Here is a 19,057-nt window from a genome sequence, read left to right on the forward strand (position 1 = left end):
TTACCTGTAAGGCTTCCTGTACCTCCGCTATAGTTCCTAGCCGGTTATCCACTTCCTCGGGAATATCGCCTCTGTCAGGCACATCATGAATACTTCAGCTACAACAGATATCTGTAAAGGACAGAGGCTGTTTTGCCGAGGAAGTAGATGCAACGCCGGTAAGTATATAGGAAGTGCAGGAAACCTTAGACGCACTGCAAGTGGGAAAGCGGTAGATGAACCTGAAGGAAGCACTTATTTGTTGTAGGAGAGTGCGAACATAGGATTATTCTGCAAAATTAACCTAGTTTCTACATTGCTAGTGGCACGGTCTTTCTGGTTTCTTATACGTACATTTGATTTTTGTTCGAGCCTTATTTTCTGTTTAACGCTTTCAGACTACGTTTATTCATTTAAGCAAGCTCGATCACCGCCATGCTAAAACTCCTTTCCGCGCTTGCACTTATTGATTAGCTTTGCAATTGGCTTAGTTCTTTTCGGTCAATGGGGGAAAAAGCGTTCATGTTTGAGCGTTTCTCCATCTCAACTCCGGCCTCCTCGGAAAGCTTGCCAGCGTCCTGCCTAGCTGCCATAATCATTTCCTTCTATGGCGCACACTGGGATTATATTTGGAAGATCACCCCTGTTTAAACACTACCGTTGTCATCCTCAGTTGCAATGAAGTCTTGCATGACGTCACTACAACACACCACGGTGAGTAGGCTAAACATAGTGAAGGCGCGGCCATTTTTTCAAAGAAGACAAATAATAATGATTAAAGAATAGTACTGCGCTACAAACAGCTCTTGGTAAATCTGGCATTACTTAGTGGTAACGTTTTTAGTCTTCTGAAGTCGCTCTTCTAAAGTAGCTTCAGCTTGAAAATGCCATAAGCAGGTTTCAGCTTCCGAGGGCTCAAAGCGTTTTGCTCCTAGAGTGGACGTTCTCAGGACGCCTAGAAGTGCTATGACTTAGGCTACATGGCATCCTGCTTCATGGTCCACTAACGCCACATATGGTCTTTGCCTAGGAACGACATTGTGTGTTTGACTCGTCGTTCACCGACCTAAGCACTCTTGCCGTTCACAGTGCAATACAGTTTTCGTTGCACAGATCGGAGTGTACATGACAGAAGATGACCATGAGAGCGTCACTGACACCAGACGTCTTACTGCAAATAGGCACCGAATTCGGAAGGAAAGGTGATCTGTAAATGTGCGGCCGGTTCCAAGAGGCCAGCCGATTGTGGCGCCACCTATCAGCGAAGCAGTCAGCTATTGGCGGCGCCCTTTTCCACCACACTCCCTCTTTGCCCAACCATTCATAATTAATCTAAATGTCTTAAGGGGCGTGAGAATCCGCAAACATCTGAATTTTTGACCATTCATACCGTCACATTGATACACAGACGCGTTCAGGCGTTTCGGAAATGTAAGAGCTATTCCTAATGTCACCACGCAGGGAGAAAATTCTCGGTGAGGAGGCACACGACTCTAGAAGAGGAGGGGCCAGTCGTGCTCAGGACGGCTCCTCATGAGCACGTGAGACTCGTGCCTCCGACCTCGATCCCTATTGAGGTTGGGCGTGCCTACCAGCGGATCCCCGGCGTCGCCTCCACGCCACGTCGACGCCGAAGATTCCGTTGAGAAGACATGATGTTATCCGTCGCCTCTTCTGTCTGCGCGTTCTATGAACGATCTGCCTCTTCTTGCTGGCGCCGTTGCTTTACTGCATAAAAGTTTCTGCACTGATCGATGTAACGCTTGTTGTGTTTAGCGTATACGACATTTTTACACCGCGCCCAAAATGAAAGTCTAACTCAAGAGCGTGCGCAGCCGCACGACCTCGAAGGGATCATGGACTAAAGACTTCTGCCATGAAGGAAGACAACTAATACTAACCCACTCTCTCGACCACTTTTTCTTGACGTGCAGTGAAAGTTTTACCACCACCACAAAGGAAACCTACGCGGTTTTTGGAATGTTCGAAGTCGATGGAAAAATGGTCCGTGGTTCGACCCTATTGCAATTGCTTTCGCCTCACACCGCATTATAATCGTATCGTGTTTCTTAGTTTGGGGGCACCTGTTTTTCATACATGATGATGCAACCCTCCCCACCACCTAACCACGCGAACGACAGGAAGCGCATATGAGTTGTACTTCGAAAACACGCCACATATATACATTTGTCATAATCACACCTGAAGACTGACAATCATCCCAGAACACTGTCATGCTACCTTATACCTGGCATGCTGTAAGCTTATTCTAGCTGTCCACATCTTTTCGTAACTGTGAACTCAGTAATTACTAAGATGACCAGTGCCCTCCGTGGTTTCGACGTTCACGCTTCGTTAGGTCCAATGTTCTCAGAGTTGCTGTTTCGCATCCGTGTAGTCACGGAGGCGAAATATTTTTGCCTTAATTTTTTCAATTGCTGTTAGCCGTCATTTCGAGATCCACGGACATTACTACAAGAAAATAAAGGAAAGGTAGAAGAAGTACAACTCAGGCTCTGACTTGCGTTGTGGAACGAATTCGTTAAGTGCTGACTCAACCAACTCGAGTACTGCCAGGCTAAGTAGGCTCGACCTTAGGTCGGCTAATTTGCTTACGCAAGCAAACTGACTTTTGTTCTAAACTGTGTCCACTTTAGTAGGCTGCTAATTCGCATTGATGAATCAGAGCAGGAAATAAAATGATGTACAGAGCAGTGCTCGGTTCCACTGGGCTCAAGAAACCGAATTGAGCGATGAGGCACGCACGCCAGCCGTTGTTTTGTTGTTTACATTTGAAAAGGCACATGATCACTTTAGAGTAACAGTCGAGGTTTCAAGTGAAGGGAGGATGTGAAAGGTATACTAAACTGAATAGCCAGATAAACTGTCTGCGATGCACTTTAGTCGCAGTCGTGGATGCAGAGCTGTCATGTGGGTGTAAGGTTGGAACGCTGATGCCCTTTTTGCATGCGCCTGTGGCGATTGCCCGATGCATTTAAATTAAGTTTATAGGGACTTGCTCCACTCCGTCCCCCTTTCACTCACATCTCTTTGGTGTCCTTTCTAGTTACCTTACAAGGGAAGCGCGGGCGTCGCAGCGACACGAGCGGTGTGATTGCTCCGCGCGCGCGAGACAGTTCCCTCCGGCTCGGGAACACGACGCGTGTAGACGTTTCGACGTGGCGCTTCGCTCTCCGCCAGCGAAGCGAGGCCTTGGAGAAACATTCCCCCTCGAGCTCATGCCATCCAACCTCGGTGCTTCTCCCCTGTTTCAGCGTGGGCGAACATTTGCTCGTAACCTTGCTTGTGAGTCGGATGACCTCGATTCCTAGCGCATTTCTTTTTTTGCTACTGGGCGTGGTAGTTGTTGCTGCAGTAAATGCCATTTTGTGTCAGCAAGTGTCGTTCCCTCGTTTCCCTCAGAGCAAAGCGCGCCATGTTCGCCGTTGCGCTCGGTAGCGCTCACGACCACGAGGTAAGGTCGATGGCTTTGATCTGTGTCAGCCGTGGTTGAGCGGGGAGAACGTATTATCCGCTCAATACGAAAGCTCTTTGGGGCAGTCGCAGACAACATGCACTAGCCAGTAAGCCTATGCGCTAAGAATGCCTGGCGCTAGTGAGAAATCTGCGCTACCTGTGCACATGGGGCTATGAGTGCTCACTCATGTGTCAGAGCGCCTCTCTTGCCTCTGAGTAGCCATGATGTAAAACTATGTTTGCCTTTAGTTTTTCAATTCAGAACTTTCACCTAAGCTTTAAGTGTTATTGATGCAGGAGAGCTGAAAATTGTGAATCAACCGCGATAAAGAATACGGCACAGGCAGTGATCACAGTTGAAAGAATTCCGCACAGCACTCAGCATCAAATTTAAGGGGATGGTTTGCTGTAGAATTATGCTGCTACAAATGCATGGTACACCCTAAGACCTCTCAAGGCACTTTGGAAAAAGATGTCTTCTTTGTGACCTCGGACATTTATTGCCATGGGCGAGTTTAGCTTCTACTCTTCCTCTGCCATAACACAATTTTACTCACTTGCGGTTCGAAAAAGCGGGACCATAGGTTTTCTACTGAAACTTATGCTTCCTTCAATGTTAACTTGGGGCCGTATGTTGTAACCATCAATTTCCCGATTCGTTTTTACTCATTTATTATTGGCAGCTGCCGCCTGCCTTGTCTCAGTGTTGATGGGCAGCAAGTAGTGTCGTTCGCCAGATGAGGTATCAAAGACGTGGTTTGCCGCCAAGCATGTCAAATAAATAATTTAGTCATGGTGTAAAGGTACCGCCTTTACCATCTTTGTTGCCAGAATGAATCTCCAGCCGAATCTATTGCCCTCCACTTCTTCCTGTCACGTCAATAAAATGACTTTGACCTTGACTTCGACGTGTCCACGTTATGCAAAAGAAACTTTCCAATTAATCCCTTTGGTTTAATGTCAGCCATTGTCGCCTTATTTCCTTACATCGAGTCCGATATGCCGCTGTAAGAAATCGCGAATTATCATTTCGGCACGTTAAACGTCCTCTCCGTATCAATTTAGTGTTTTCAATTTAGGTTAGCTTTAATTAGGCTGTCGAGGTCGCCGGGAGTGGGTGACCTCGTTCACATTTATTGAAGCGAGCTGGAGGAACCACGGTGGCAGCGTCCAGCCGAGTCCAAAGTCCGGCAGACAAAGAGGATGTGCGTGCAGTGAATGCCAAGTTTATTGAGGAGAAGAAGAACAAGAATGATACAACAGCTCCGATGTGCCACCAGGGCAATAACAACGACAACAACAACATGTGAGAAAACAAAAATTGCGTTCCAATCCTTTCAGGCTTCACAGACCTTGCAAAGTCATGGACCCAAGAACGTCAGCTCCTAACGCGATATTACATTTTGCCTTTGTAGTGCAACACATGAGAGAGTTTAGTCTTTGCCTACAAATAAGCTGTTTCCTGCTTTCATCGCATTCGAAAACGCTGCAGAAAACAACGTTTTAAAGTAGAGAAGTAATCGCGTAAGTGTAAGTATATAGGAGGATAATAACCCACAGTGTTCTACGTTTACATAGCACACATCTCTGTCGGTTGTGCCAAGCAGCATCGTTGAGGTGCCTCATGGCCAGAGACTTCAGTAAAGAATTTTTATTATGAAGGTTAAACCAGTAGAATCGGAGGCCGTAGAATGCTTCATATTGCCGCGCCGCTCATTGGTTAATGTTGAGAAGCAAGGGTCGGGCTGTGAATCCTGAATCTTATCTCAGAACCTTGTGCTGTAAGCTTAAGGCAGGCGAGGTTGTCCATTGCACTTTCATCCCGCAAGCCTGTGAGCAGAGGCACTGCAAAACAGTGGAATGCTCATTTTAATGCGTAAGCATTATCTGTCTTAAGCGTGGTGTCCACGGAAAAGTGATAACAGCAAGTGTGGACAGAAAGTTCGGGATCAAGTGTGGACAGAAAGAGCGGGCTGAAAATATGGATAGAAAGTGTGGACAGAAAGTGTCGAGGGAAAACGCAGACAGAAAGTGCGGGCACTTACCTGAGCTTACCCGAGTTACTCAGCAACTCGATTACTCGGCAGTAACTCGGGTAAGCTCCGTAGGGTAGTAACTCGAGTAAGTTCGGAGGAGTGCCTCAAAGGTGCAGCGAATGGGAGGAAGCTCGGGCAAGTTCGGAGGGGCGTCGGACAGCTGCGCGAGAAGTTGCTCGGGAAGAGAAACTGGGCGCAGAGAGAGACCGTACAGACAACGACTAAGTGGCTTTGTCGAAGCTCTTGTGATAACGTGCCATAAAGGTAAAAGTAGATACGGATAGTGCGGCAGTGCAGAAGGGCTTACACAGAAGGGCTGTCCGCACAGTTAGAAGTCCAGATAGTGTGCAAATAGAGTTAATAGCTGTCTAGATCGCTGTTCTTGCCAGCTAGAACTTCGCACCGGTGTTTTCTGGCCGTGCCACAACTGTACGCAACGCCCCTGTCCTTCGTGGTTCGGCACATATACACACAATATGTTGTATTGTCTCTTGTTCGCAACACTCTCTTTACATTCGGGATTTAGGCGTAGTTGATTGAATATTAGTAGCAACGTTTTCAGATAGGGTCGGTTTGCAAAGAGCTTGGACGCGCCGGGATTAGGAGCGGGCTCGAAAGATTTCCCATCAAGGGACAGTGCTGAGGTCGCGTTAGGATGGGCTCATGCGTGTCTTCTCATGCGTTCCCGTGTTGGAAATGAACGTACATTAAAGAAAGGTCGGAAAGATGAACTTTATTCGCCTTGGGAAGGTTTTGATGTGCCCCAGTCTGTTAAAAAAATTTCTTGATGGCGTGCTTTTTCCTAGCCTGCCTAGAGATATTTATTTTATTTTACTTTATTTATTGGATGTCTGCGTAGCCTTGCAGCTTTACAGTTGGAGGGAGGATAAAAAGCGTTAAGATGAAGTCAAAATAGAGCACGTAAACAAATGCACCAATGTACCCAAAACTAATGAGGCAGTCAAACCGTGGAAAAGAGTACCGCTCTTAATAATGAAAACAACTTCGGTAAGCAGTGTGTCCCATCGCATATAACGAAGGTTTAGCTCGTTGCACCAGAGACATGAGAGCCTTTAACGGTTGCAATCAGTAGCTGCCTGCAACTTGAAAAGTCACGTCATTAACCATAAAAAGTAAAAAATCAGTGTTACATATCAACACCAAAACAAAGAAATGAAATAAACAACATTGCAACGACAGTTACACATCACTCGTAATTTTCTTTGCTTGAAAAGCTTAAGTAAAAAAGGGCCCCGTCTAAATACTGCTATACTGCTGTATTGCTATGCAATCGGTATTGCAGTTCCACTTAGGGAAACAACTTTAGCCAGCATATTTTTAAGTCACTAAAGTGGCACTCACCTTGAGCGAGCCGTTGTTGCTTCAGATTGTTCCTTTAGTCGACTAATACTCGATGCTGTAGATTCCACGAGACCTTGCAAAACCAGCACAGTGCTAGCGGAATAATTGCTCCCACCAAGAACACCGCGAAGAGGGGGAGAAATACCATCCTTATTTCTTCATAAGAAGCAGTCTGATTCGCCAAAATGCGTCTGTTATTTGCGCTTCTAAGCTACGGTGCACACAGAGCAAAACATTTCATGCAACCGTCAAGGACATAACTGACGAGTTCCGAATTCCTCTAAATGTCACATCCAATCTGACGTTTCTCAAAATAAATATAAAAAAGCAAAAGCTATGAATATAAGTTCTAACAGAATGCCAGTGACAGTCATAAATGATGAGCGCACAGGAATTTCTCTATCAAACCGCGGCACACTTTCTAGGCCACATTGGACATGTCACGGCAGTTCGTGGCTTCACGGGGTCTCGAAGATAGATTACGTGGCCAACGCGCAAATAATTCGAAACTTGCGTCAGTGAAACCACCACAAGAAATATGTGCCGGTTGCTTTCACCAACCGCTGGCCGCACTAAAATCCACTGGGCAGCGCGTAAGCAATCTGAAATTCGTTCAAGTGAAACAGAAACAAGAAGTCTTGGCCAACTGCTTCACCAACCACTAGGTGCGCTAGAATCGATTGAGCCGCTGGGGCCTTTGAAAGTGTCCTTTCTTATCCATTCCTTCTGTATGCGAATATCGAGAATCGGGCCCCAGGAAACCGACATGGTAGATGTAGAGCGGTAGTGCTACTTGCATAGAAGCCCATATGTTCAAAACATGGCGGCTTATGGTGAAGAGCCAGCGCCCTCTTCGAAGTGTGCGGACAACTATTATGAGGTTATAATGAAAAAAAAACGTAGCATCATAGCCACGTGAGTTTTGCGGGAGAAGTAAATCCTCGAACGTCGCAAGGTTCAGCGCGACACGTGAGACAAAGACGCGGAACGAAGACGCTACGAGCGCTGATTACCAACGCTATTTTTCTAGGCGGCGCTAATTGCATCTTCTTTTTTGTGTTTACCTGGTATATTGCGCTGAAGACATTAACGTACTCACAGGCTCAACGTTTTGTATTTATGCCCAAGAGGTGCAGTTATACGAACAGTTATAGCTCCTCATTTGAGAGCTATTCTTGAGCACCCGAGTTAGCTTGCAATGAATTGTGATATAATTGTGGCGGTGGAGTTTAGCTCGCATAAAAACAGACAACAGTGCAACTTCTTAGCCGAAGTCAATTTACCTGTTGAAAACGATAACACAGCTCGAAATAGTGATAGTAAGTAATCTCTGTTGGGAACTGATATTACCGTAATAATAGCAAAAAAAAAAAAATTCGTTGTGCTGCTGTTGAAAATATACAACGCGCGTTCTAGTTTCCTTGAAGTTCAGTTGACTCAACACTGAAGCAATATAGGACGACTACGGAAATTGGAAAGTAATTTTTGTAAGGTACAGGTAGGAAAATCTTATAATTTCTTACCAGTGGCTCCAGATTGCTTACTTAATGGTGAAGTTTCGGGCCATCTGCCCTCCGTAAACCACAATGATTATTTTTTTATCCTGTGGCTATTTTTAATTTTCGCTCAGATATTCTAGTGTTTTTAAAGGCGGCATTAGCCATAACAGAACGCTTGACTTGTAGAAGCAGTATTGTTTCAAAATGGGTGGAAATTTCAGTGCGGGGATGAATCTGGCTATTAAATATTTGTTTTTATTTTGCACGCCTGTCCTTCGGTGTAATCAGGCATCTGCAGTCACTTAACACGACTGTGCATACTACCGGCTAAAACCATTTCTGAAGTTTGATGATACTGCGAACATCGCTTGGTACCAATCCTTCGAATTTAGCTGCATTGGCCTTCGCTGTTCTGCCTTGTATTATGCTTGCTGACAGCTTGTCTCCTAAATAAACATTTTCAGAAGCCAGTTCAGACTCGCTCTTTTTGTCACGAATGAAGATGTCTAAACGTGCCAAATATTTTTATTGCTTCTTTTGAACAGACCTCAAAAGCCTTTAACTTTTGCCACTACCACAATCCCATTTCGCATTGAAACAAAAATGTTTCGGGATCGTGATATGAATACCAAACGCGCTTTCCCACGCAGAGAAAAAGACGAGGACGCCATAAAATGCACTCAGGCGCAGGCACTGCCAATAAGCTTGAGGACATCATCATCATCATCACTCAGCACGCTGTGTAGAGCGTTGGTTCCTTTAGCAAAGCCAGAACCACTTGCAGCAATGGGGATATAGTCCACTGTGTCGGCGCCAGCAGGTACCTGGAGGTCGTTTGTCTTTACACCTGCATCAAAGAATACCGAGAAGAGTGGAGTTATTCCTTGCAGCCACAGCTAACAGATGGCAAACAGAACTCCTCTTTAGTGTTCTGATTATAATGAGGACCTGCTATCTCCGACCTTTTCATCACGCTGTGAGCATCGCAAATTACTACGCGGCTGTACTTAGTAACGTAAGGACCCGTGGGAAGAAGTGATAAAAAAGCGTGAGATTCGTATCGCTACAATTTAAAAACTCTATGTACCTAACATTCATTGCACTTCTAGGGACAGACAGTGTTAAAAAAATATTATATATCCGCGCACTTTTGCTCACTCTGGCTCTTCCCACTGTCCCTGAGACCGCTTTGCAAGCGGCCTTCCAGGTTCCCGCGCTCTCGCCCTTTTCCTACTGAAACGTATGAATGCCGCGCAGCTTTCTCTTTACACATCTCGTTGAGATGGAGTAGAGAACAAACTGCAGCCGTCCGCAGGTCGGCTACAATAGGATAGGGGAGGCAAGTGGAAGGGCCTGGATTTCGCTGAAGGACCGAAACCCAAAGTTTCTATATTTGTTATAAGGTTGGGGGAGAGGGGGTGCCAGACCTATTCGCATTCTCTGAGGTCGACAGGATTAACACTACAAGTGGTGTTCCAACGCCACCCGGCCTAAATGACATCGCCCCACTATGCGTCTTTAATACCTGCCTTAAATGCTGCTCGTATAGAGTAAAATATGCACTTCACTTTTAGCTCCAACAGGCATTCGATGGTGCTTCCAAAGCTCCGTCCACTACCATAAATTTTCATTGCACTGGTGTAATAACGAAGTCTTAAAGAAGAAACTCACTTGATGATCTTGGGTTTTCCCTTTGTGCAAAACCAAACTTCGCAGACATCTTCCCGGTATTGTGGTTTCCCGACCCCTATTTTTTCTCCATTATGAATGCACGGTTCTGCAAAAAAGAATATGCTCTGTATGCCCACGTAGTACCTAATTACCATACTCATTTCAGCAGAAGCCTAAATTTCCTGCTACGTTCCGAGCATATATAGTGGGCATCCGCGTTCGACGGCCGCGAATAGGTTGAAGTGCCATGTGAGTACGGAAAAAGAAAGCCAATCCAGGCTCTCACCCACCCTCGGGCCCTTAAGCCACTCGCTGCTGGCACGGGATGTCTGACTAGACCCCGTCTATTGTGAAGGCTTGCGCTCGTAACAACTTGATTGATGTACTGGATGCGACCTAATCAACGAGGGCCCTTCAGGTAAAATCTCGCCGGAGTCTTGTCTGTCAGCCGCATTTTGTGCTTGTGATCCCCCTGGTAAGCGGCGACGCTCCCAGGTCTCAGTCGAGCAGCTTCTGGCCGCATTACTGCGATCCTTGGCCCTTCGCGAGTGCCTCGGAAGAGGATGCGGACGAGTGGCTCATCCACGACCAACGAGTCAGCTAATATCATAAGTCTGGACAAGAACGACTAGCTCACCAACGTGGAGTTGTCGTTCACAGACACTATTCTTACCAGGTACCAAAGTGCAGTTCTTGTTCATAGACACTGCTTTGACCAGATACGAGAACCATGGAGATGCCTTCATGCCCTGAGTGCGCTTTGTGGAGGAACTGACCAAGTGCTTCGGTGATTCGGCTGTGAAGAAGCGAGCCGAACGGACACTGGCTAACAAGGCGCAGTTCCCTAGAGAAACATGCGCTCACTATATACTAGCGATCCTTAAGCACTGGAAGGTTGTCTGTCCCCGCATGTCCGACGAGAACAATGTGGCCCACTTGTTCAAAGGTTCCGCCGAGGGCATCTACACATTCCTGATAAGCTAAGAGAGCATGGCCTACGCGGCAAATGTCATCGAGCACTGCCGCATATTTCAGAATTTGCAGATGCGGCGAATAACACCGAAGTTTGATCACCTGGCTACTGTGACTACTTTTGGCAGGATTGACTCCGCTGCTTCCAGCGATCTTCCTGCCACTGTTCACCACATTATCCGCTAAGAATTAGTTCGTCCGTTTAAATATGCAAAAAGTCATCAATCGGTGACACCGCGTGGACAAACATATTTGGCGCTTTTGAGAAAGCGGGATCCTCTCCATTTAAAAAGCAGTCTGCCTAATGATGGCATGCTCCCGCGAGAACGCCTTGTTTTTTGCATAAAAAATATTTCTTTACTGCAACGCCGCACTTTTTTCTCGCGGAACTTGGACGCCACAAAAGTCACCACAAGAAAGAAAATTATCCCATCTGCGTACGTGGAAAATAAGATTGCTTTGCTCTTTCATGCCCAGCAGTTTTGGAAAAAAAATTTGAATAATAAAATATTGCAAAGTAATGTCAAATAAATATTGTAGGCAATGGTCCATTATTCCGATTCGTAGCAAAATCTTTCTTTTAAGGTTGTTCCAACGCTCGCATCGATCAGTTAAGATTGCTACAGAAGCGTGAGGATCATTTTTGACGATAACGAAAAAGTTATTAGCAAAAAAAAGGCAAACCTGCCAAGGGGAGATCTGTGGATATATTTATTATTATAGTGAAATCTTACTCTATGAAACAATGGCGTTCATAAATTCTTACCCGTTAAAAAATGCTCTTGTCCAGAATTGCTGGGCATGGGCTGTGGTTTGAATGCGTTGTTTTGGTTTTTATCAAACCAAACAAGAAAGAACTATTTCGTCTATCGTATTACAATGTTAAAATGTGTGTCCAGTCCTTCGAGTACAATTATAGTTGATTTTGTTTCCTGTCCACAATAAACTCAATTCAATCGGCCCACGTCGGGCTTATTTTGTCTTCAAAGCTGAGCGCTTCAGCTCCTACGCACACGGCCATGGAAGTTCTGCTCGCATAGAGAGAAAAAAGTCTGCGCCATTGGGCGGAGTTGGTTCAAGCATGGAATGCACTGGCAGAAAGATATTTTGAAATTCAAAACAGCTTCTACGAAGGCAGTGCGCGTGGACTCTCTGAATGCATTCGCTGCTTGAGCAGCGTCAGCCATCAGCCATGTTTCTTGACTGGACAGCGCGCATGGCCGAAACTTAAAAAATTAAACGCCAAAACTGTGGCGGCATGCAGTAAGAAAAGTGGTAATAGAAAACGCTCAAAGAAGAACAGTTTCCGTCAGTTAACACGTAATGTTTTAAAAGCTTTTGTAATCATATAAAATGTCGTGTTACATATTGTCATAATTGCCACCGCGAGAAAGCGCGAAACCTATTTGTGTTTTTTTTTTCTGAGAATTTGCACTTTAGCTGGAGGTCCCATTAGCCTAAGAGTGTCAGAATCGATAGCCATATAAAAGGAAAGCATCAAATTGGAGCTTGTACTTTGTCCTCAAATCAAGATCTGTCATAGCGAAAGTCAACAGCATTACTAGTTACCTCTAAACGTGACCGCGAAAATCACAATGGCTGCTTATTTGGAAAAGGCTGAAGGCACTTGCGCCGCCATTTTTTCGTGCTAAGAACTTCAAAACCGCACCACTTACTTTTGAAAATTGCGTCCTAAGGTTACCGTATTTTAGAGCGCAGCTCTTTGTCGCCCGTTGCTGCGTTTCTCGGCGCCGCCGTCACCGTTGTCCGTTGTAACCAGCAGTGGACACCCTTTAAGCTGCGAAAGCAGTGGAGCGGGAGCTTGGAAACCAACGCAAAACTGCCCTCTTGGAACAGTGGACACCACAGTCGTGCTTTAAGCTACGTGGCGGCAGTGACCGATTCGTGCTGCATGCTTTGGCATTGACAACCAGTGACATTTTAAAGAAAGGAAGTGCGCATAACTGGCTCCCTGGTCAGTGGAGGCCTGAATCGCTGCACGTTAAAGAACCCCAGGTGGTCGAAATGCCGGAGCCCTTCACTACGGCGTGTCTCATAGCCTGAGTCGCTTTGGGACATTAACCCTCATAAACCTAATCTAACCTAACCTGAATCGCGCTTATAGGTACGTGGGGTGATGAGAGAGAGATGTGGGCTGCAGGCAATCAACGTTTTGCGAGAAACGCAGCGCTGAAGCCATAGGCCGTCGCCGTTCACTGTGTTCATCGCCGGTGGTGTTGACAACGTTTTGCACTCCGATCATTTTAAGGATAGGAAGTGCCCATAACTGACTCTTTGGGTCAGTGCATGCCTGAATAGCGTTATAGGTACGTGGGGTGATGAGAGAGAGATGTGGGCTGCAAGCATTAACGCTAACAGTGAACGAACTCTCGCGATCAGCCATTAACTGCCATCTGCCAGGGTCGCAGGGTGGGTGGTAACTTTAATGTACATATAAAGACAAACAGGAATTTCTGACCACTTATGCGTGAGAACATACAGTTCCTCTCGCTCGTAACGCCTCCCATGGCTGTGACAACCTCGCGAAATACTTGCACGGACCTCGTCTTTAAAAACCAGGCATTGGTGCAGCACGTCGAGCATATATACATCTATTTCTTCGACCACAAAGCTTCCCTCGTGATAATCAAGAACTGTTAATGGACTCTGTCTTGAAGAAGGAATATATGTGAAAAATAAGAAGTTGTCTGTAATTGTACATACATGTCTTGCTAGAATTATTTGTCTCACTCTATCGAAAAGCTGAAACAGCTGATGTGCTGCGCTCAAATTTCGCATTAGGAAGTAATCTAATCGTCGGTAATTTTTTTTCCTTTCTGTTTTGCTTATGCATATTCAGGATGTGGAATCCGCTAGGCACACAATCACACAAACCTTGCCATACTTAACCTATCTATGGTCCTTCCGGCTATTTCTTAAAATTCATTTTATGCTCTAAAGGGAACCCTTAAGTGGAAACTAAAAGGTGATGAAAATTACTAACTAAACAATGCTGTGACACATGATGACTAGAAAACCACCTTGTTGGTGAGGAAGGCTTTGCTGTTCAGATTAATGCGATGGCTTTGATGGCGGAATTTTACATTTTGTTGGTTGTGTTTTGAAACATGTAGGAAAGTTTCCTTTCCAATAGCTAGATAACGAAGCCAACAACAAAAATGTATCCCGTGTAATCGAAGAAATAAAAAGCCCTCCTAACCTCTAACTAGGGTGCCCTGAACGCCTTTCGTGGTCATGTTCTACACTGCCACCGATAACTCTGCACACACCAGATGTACACATTTACAGCTACTGCAAGAGAACGAAATTGATTTCATTTTATTTCTTCTCGTTTTTGCGCATTTACCTGAATTACTTACCGTTCCCACTTGTCGCAGACACTCCTGTGAAGTTTGCTGCATCAGACAAAGCAACCGTTATACTGCCATTAAGAACAGTCCTATCTGCCAGTTCACCATCTTTAAGCTATGGTTCGAGCAATCTGTGGAATGAGAGAGACAGACTGTAAAAAATTTTCCTGCTGTCTCTACTAAACCCTTTTTGAAACAAATAATCCTAATTCAGATCAAGAATTCCGTCTATCGATACCCTGATTCTGAAATTCAAATGGCTGGAACAACTTTCCTGCCACCGAAGGCATGCGTAAAAAGTAATGTTTTAAATGTTTTAACACCCCCAAGGTTAGGTTATTTGTAAACATAAATACCCCCGAAAGCAGAAGATTTGACAGCCGTCGCCGTAGCTCAGCGGTAGAGCACCGGACGCGTAATTCGGAGGTCGTGGGTTCGGATCCCACCGGCGGCATGTGGTTGTTTTTTCTTCTGCTTTTCTAATCAATGAGCTTTAAGCGGTAACATTTTCAGTAATATTAAAAATTGATCAACAGCACAAAATAAATAAATTAATTAAATATCCCTTGTGTCCCTTGGTTTCTGTGGCTGTTGGCTTCTCTCATATATTTATAACGAGCCCCTCATTCCCCTTCTCTTGTTTGCTTAACTGCTTAGCGAGGGCCTCGGTTCTGGCAGTCTTGGCGCCACAGGAAGCATAAGGGGGTTCTCACACAGCTTCCACCCTCGCCGTTCGATGACGTTCTACGTCACATCAGCGGTAACTCAGGACGTGCCACGTCCGCCGCTTAAGAACGTGGGTGGCGCTAGTGAACACCCCCATGGTTAGGTTATTTGTAAACATAAATACCCCCGAAAGCAGAAGATTGGACAGCCGTCGCCGTAGCTCAGAGGTAGAGCACCGGACGCGTAATTCGGAGGCCGTGGGTTCGGATCCCACCGGCGGCATGTGGTTGTTTTTTCTTCTGCTTTTCTAATCAATGAGCTTTAAGCGGTAACATTTTCAGGAATATTAAAAATTGATCAGCACCACAAAATAAATAAATTAATTAAATATCCCTTGTGTCCCTTGGTTTCTGTGGCTGTTGGCTTCTCTCAAGTATCAGAGGAAGTTAATCTTGTCCTCGAGTTTTTTCAGAACCTCAATTCAGTGCACCTTTCTTCTATTTATATATATCATCGGTAGAAGCTGGAAAGCAAAATTCTGCAATTCTTATCAGCGGTCCATTGCACCACGCCCACCTGCAGCATTCGCAGCTGTCATTCATACCCGCCCTTCGCATTATTCGCAATCTGCTGGCGTTTTTGCGAGACGCAGAGGTGCTCAGAGAAGTTTCTGGTAGCACCTTCGACCAATCGCAGTGCCACCGTGAATTGAAACCCCCGTGCTAAGTATGTCGCAATTATACGTAATCAAATACAAGATTGGGAACTTTGCACAAACATGAACGCCAGTCAAGTGGTACTAGCTCAGGAGGGAGCTTAAGTAGGAAGCTACCGATGAGCTTGCCAGTTTGATTTCAACGACTGGTTAGCGCGTGCGCTCATATCTCGGCATCCAGTTGTTCTCTTCCTTGGAGTGCACAACTGGACCTAAGAGAGAGTTTGGTGCCACTTTCTTTGTGAATCGTCTCCGCGCATGATTATAACCCATTCATTACTTAATATGGTACCTTTATTGATGTCGAATGCTGAGCACTAGTCATACAAATTTTCTTTTTTATATACTGCTTGAAAGGAAGCGTGATTAAATCTACTTCGATCCTTAATTCCATACTACGCGTCTGTCTTCTCTTCTAAAAATACTTCCAGAACTGGCACTGCGGAAAAGATCAAAATGAGGCACGCAGCCTGAGCACAAGCGGATATGCTTTTGTGAGCTGTTTTTCGTTAAAGAATTGGAGAAATCACAATCCCATGAGATGAAACGTATCCACACTGCACAAATGCATAGTCTGCGAAAGTTTTAGTATGAGGGGATACATTTTATGTAACACAATAATAAATTATACAACGGGAAAATGGTGTACCGGATACGGGATATTATTTAAACGATCGCCAGCCACCTTACGCAACACATAGGCCAGTTGACCAGTTATTCAGCCCTTCATTGGACACAAAAGGGGGGCCTGGTAAGGATAACCAGTTTTTGTAATTGAAATACTGTGTATATCAGAGATTCAAAGCATGCGCTATTTTCTTGCATTGCGTGCACACTGTGTACGCATATGCCGGGCACTTTCTTTTTTTTTGGGGGGGGGGGGGGGGTGGGGGTGGAGGGGGAGTTGTGAAGCAGTACTAAGTAGAGTTTTGGTTTTGTGCTCCAGAAACCGGCAAAATTTAAGTGATCGGAATGCACCAGGATATCTGCATATTCGCTATAAGCTTTGCTTTGTTCGATTCTTGCGGTTTGATTTTAAATTTCCTTAAACCAGAGATGCCACAAAATTATTCCAAATTTTTGAATGAAATAATATTTCTGGTTCCCACTTTTTTGCCATCAGCTTCGATCTATCTCTCACACTCTAGCCGCTATAAAAATGTTCTAATCAGCTTTACGCTCGATATGGTTTCAAGGCGAATGTGCGTACCTATTCTTGCGGATCAGCCCGGGGCTTGGTTACCTTGTCGCACTTGCTTCCCTTGATGCGCTGCGCAGCATCGAGCTCAATCTGGCGGCTTATATGCCCACAAAGTATATATAGCATATGACTTTTGATTTTTTCTTCGTGCATATTTTTCAAAGAGGATGGTAATGAACAATGTCTCAAACTCGATAATAAAGAAATTTCCACACCCTTGGCCTTCTCATGACCCCCTGGAAGATTTTCTAGAGTATAGTCCAATCAAATGTCATTCAGCTCATCACAGGAACGTCAGCCCGCAGGTTACTTAGCGCTCTTGTTTCTTTGACAAGCGTAGTTTGTAAACTCAGTTCTCCTATAGGAATTCTAAGCCGGGTCTCGTCAAAGCAACTTTTACGGCGATGATCGATCACAGGTAGAAAATATAATAAGCCTGTTCTGCGAAAGATTTAACTTGAGTTCAGAAGCATTTGCGCTGCTGACAGTGCTTGAAAAGGAAGAACTGACATTTCTGCTCGTTAACAGCTGCATTTCATAAAATACACTACAAGAATAACTGATTCCTTTCCTAACAGCATCATTTACACCACTCTTGAATAAAACAGCACTGGATTCTCGAAGCCGTATGTCCTTTGAAATATGAAAGTGTGTGCCGCGATTATTTCCCCGCTGTTGAAAAAATCCAAGGATTGTTCATTTGGCATTTTGGAAACCTCCAGATTTTAGAATCTCCAGATTTTGGAATGCCTTCCAAAAGCGAACGCAGCCCGCACCGATGAATAGCCGTCGCCGTCGCTTCGCCCCACCCTCAGGCGCGCCGCGCGAATGCTTCGGCTCTGTGGCTGTTGATTCCGATATCCGCTGGTCGCTGTTTTTTTCTGGCGCTTGTTTAGAAAATACCTCGTGTACTCGCTAAATGAATGCTAAATGAAAACCCGAGTGCGGAGCAATGGGAGACTGTGCTGTCCAGCGACCGCTGTGAAGACCAACAAGGTCTGGTACAGCGAGCTCAACGGGCGGCAGTGGCCAGCGGAGCCCTGGACTGAGGGCAACCGACCATTGATTAGAGGCAGACGACTTCGACAGAGGAGGCTCCTGGGGGTAGAACCAAGGAGAGAACGTCTCTGAAGGCGGCCCAAGACCACAGAAAAAAGTACTACAGTATAATAAAGTTTTCTCCCTTCCTTCTGTCTTCTTCATCTCACCATTCTATTTAATGGCGAATGTATTTTAAGCTGTGGGGTACTCTTTCATTAAAATTAGGTTTCTTGCCTCTTGGTAGTCCCAGTGTATAAAGGTGAAGGCGAGCGGGCTTTCACAAGACCTTCGTAGAGCGAATCTCTTTGAATAAAGGCGACGCGCTGCAGAATTAGATGGTTTTCACTTTAAATTTAAGAAAGTATATAGGTAAAAAAAAAGGGCCTTGAAACGCCTCGGGCGACCTTTAGCTTTCCTAATTATGGACACCAAAGTTCTTACTCTCTGACTCCGGAAGAATTAGAGTGCTATGTTTCTGTATGTTGTATGTCTTGTGCAGACGGAGTCGGTCTTCATTGAGCGAGGCGGCTGTCGCCGAAGAACGTTGCTCCTGGCATCTGTCCTCATAAAGGGCGCCAAGTAGTTTCCACATTTTTGCAAAGGTATAAAAAGCGCCGCCTCCCCTGTCACATCTTCGAGCGTGTTGATTTTTCCGACACACACACACACACACACACACACACACACACACACACACACACACACACACACACACACACACACACACACACACACACACACACACACACACACACACACACACACACACACACACACACACACACACACACACACACACACACACACACACACAGACACACACGCGCGCGCGTGCACACGCACGCACGCAAACACGCAAACACGCACGCACGCACGCACGCACACACACACACGCGCGCGCGCGCACGCACGCAAACACACGCAAACGCACGCAAACACGCACGCACGCACACACACACACGCGCGCGCACGCACGCACGCACGCACGCACGCACACACACACACACACACACGCAAGCGCGCGCGCGTGCACACGCACGCACGCACGCAAACACGCAAACACACGC

This window comes from Amblyomma mixtum, chromosome 4, assembly GCF_055824585.1.
Source record: "Amblyomma mixtum isolate Tamu chromosome 4, ASM5582458v1, whole genome shotgun sequence".
Lineage (NCBI taxonomy): Eukaryota > Metazoa > Arthropoda > Arachnida > Ixodida > Ixodidae > Amblyomma > Amblyomma mixtum.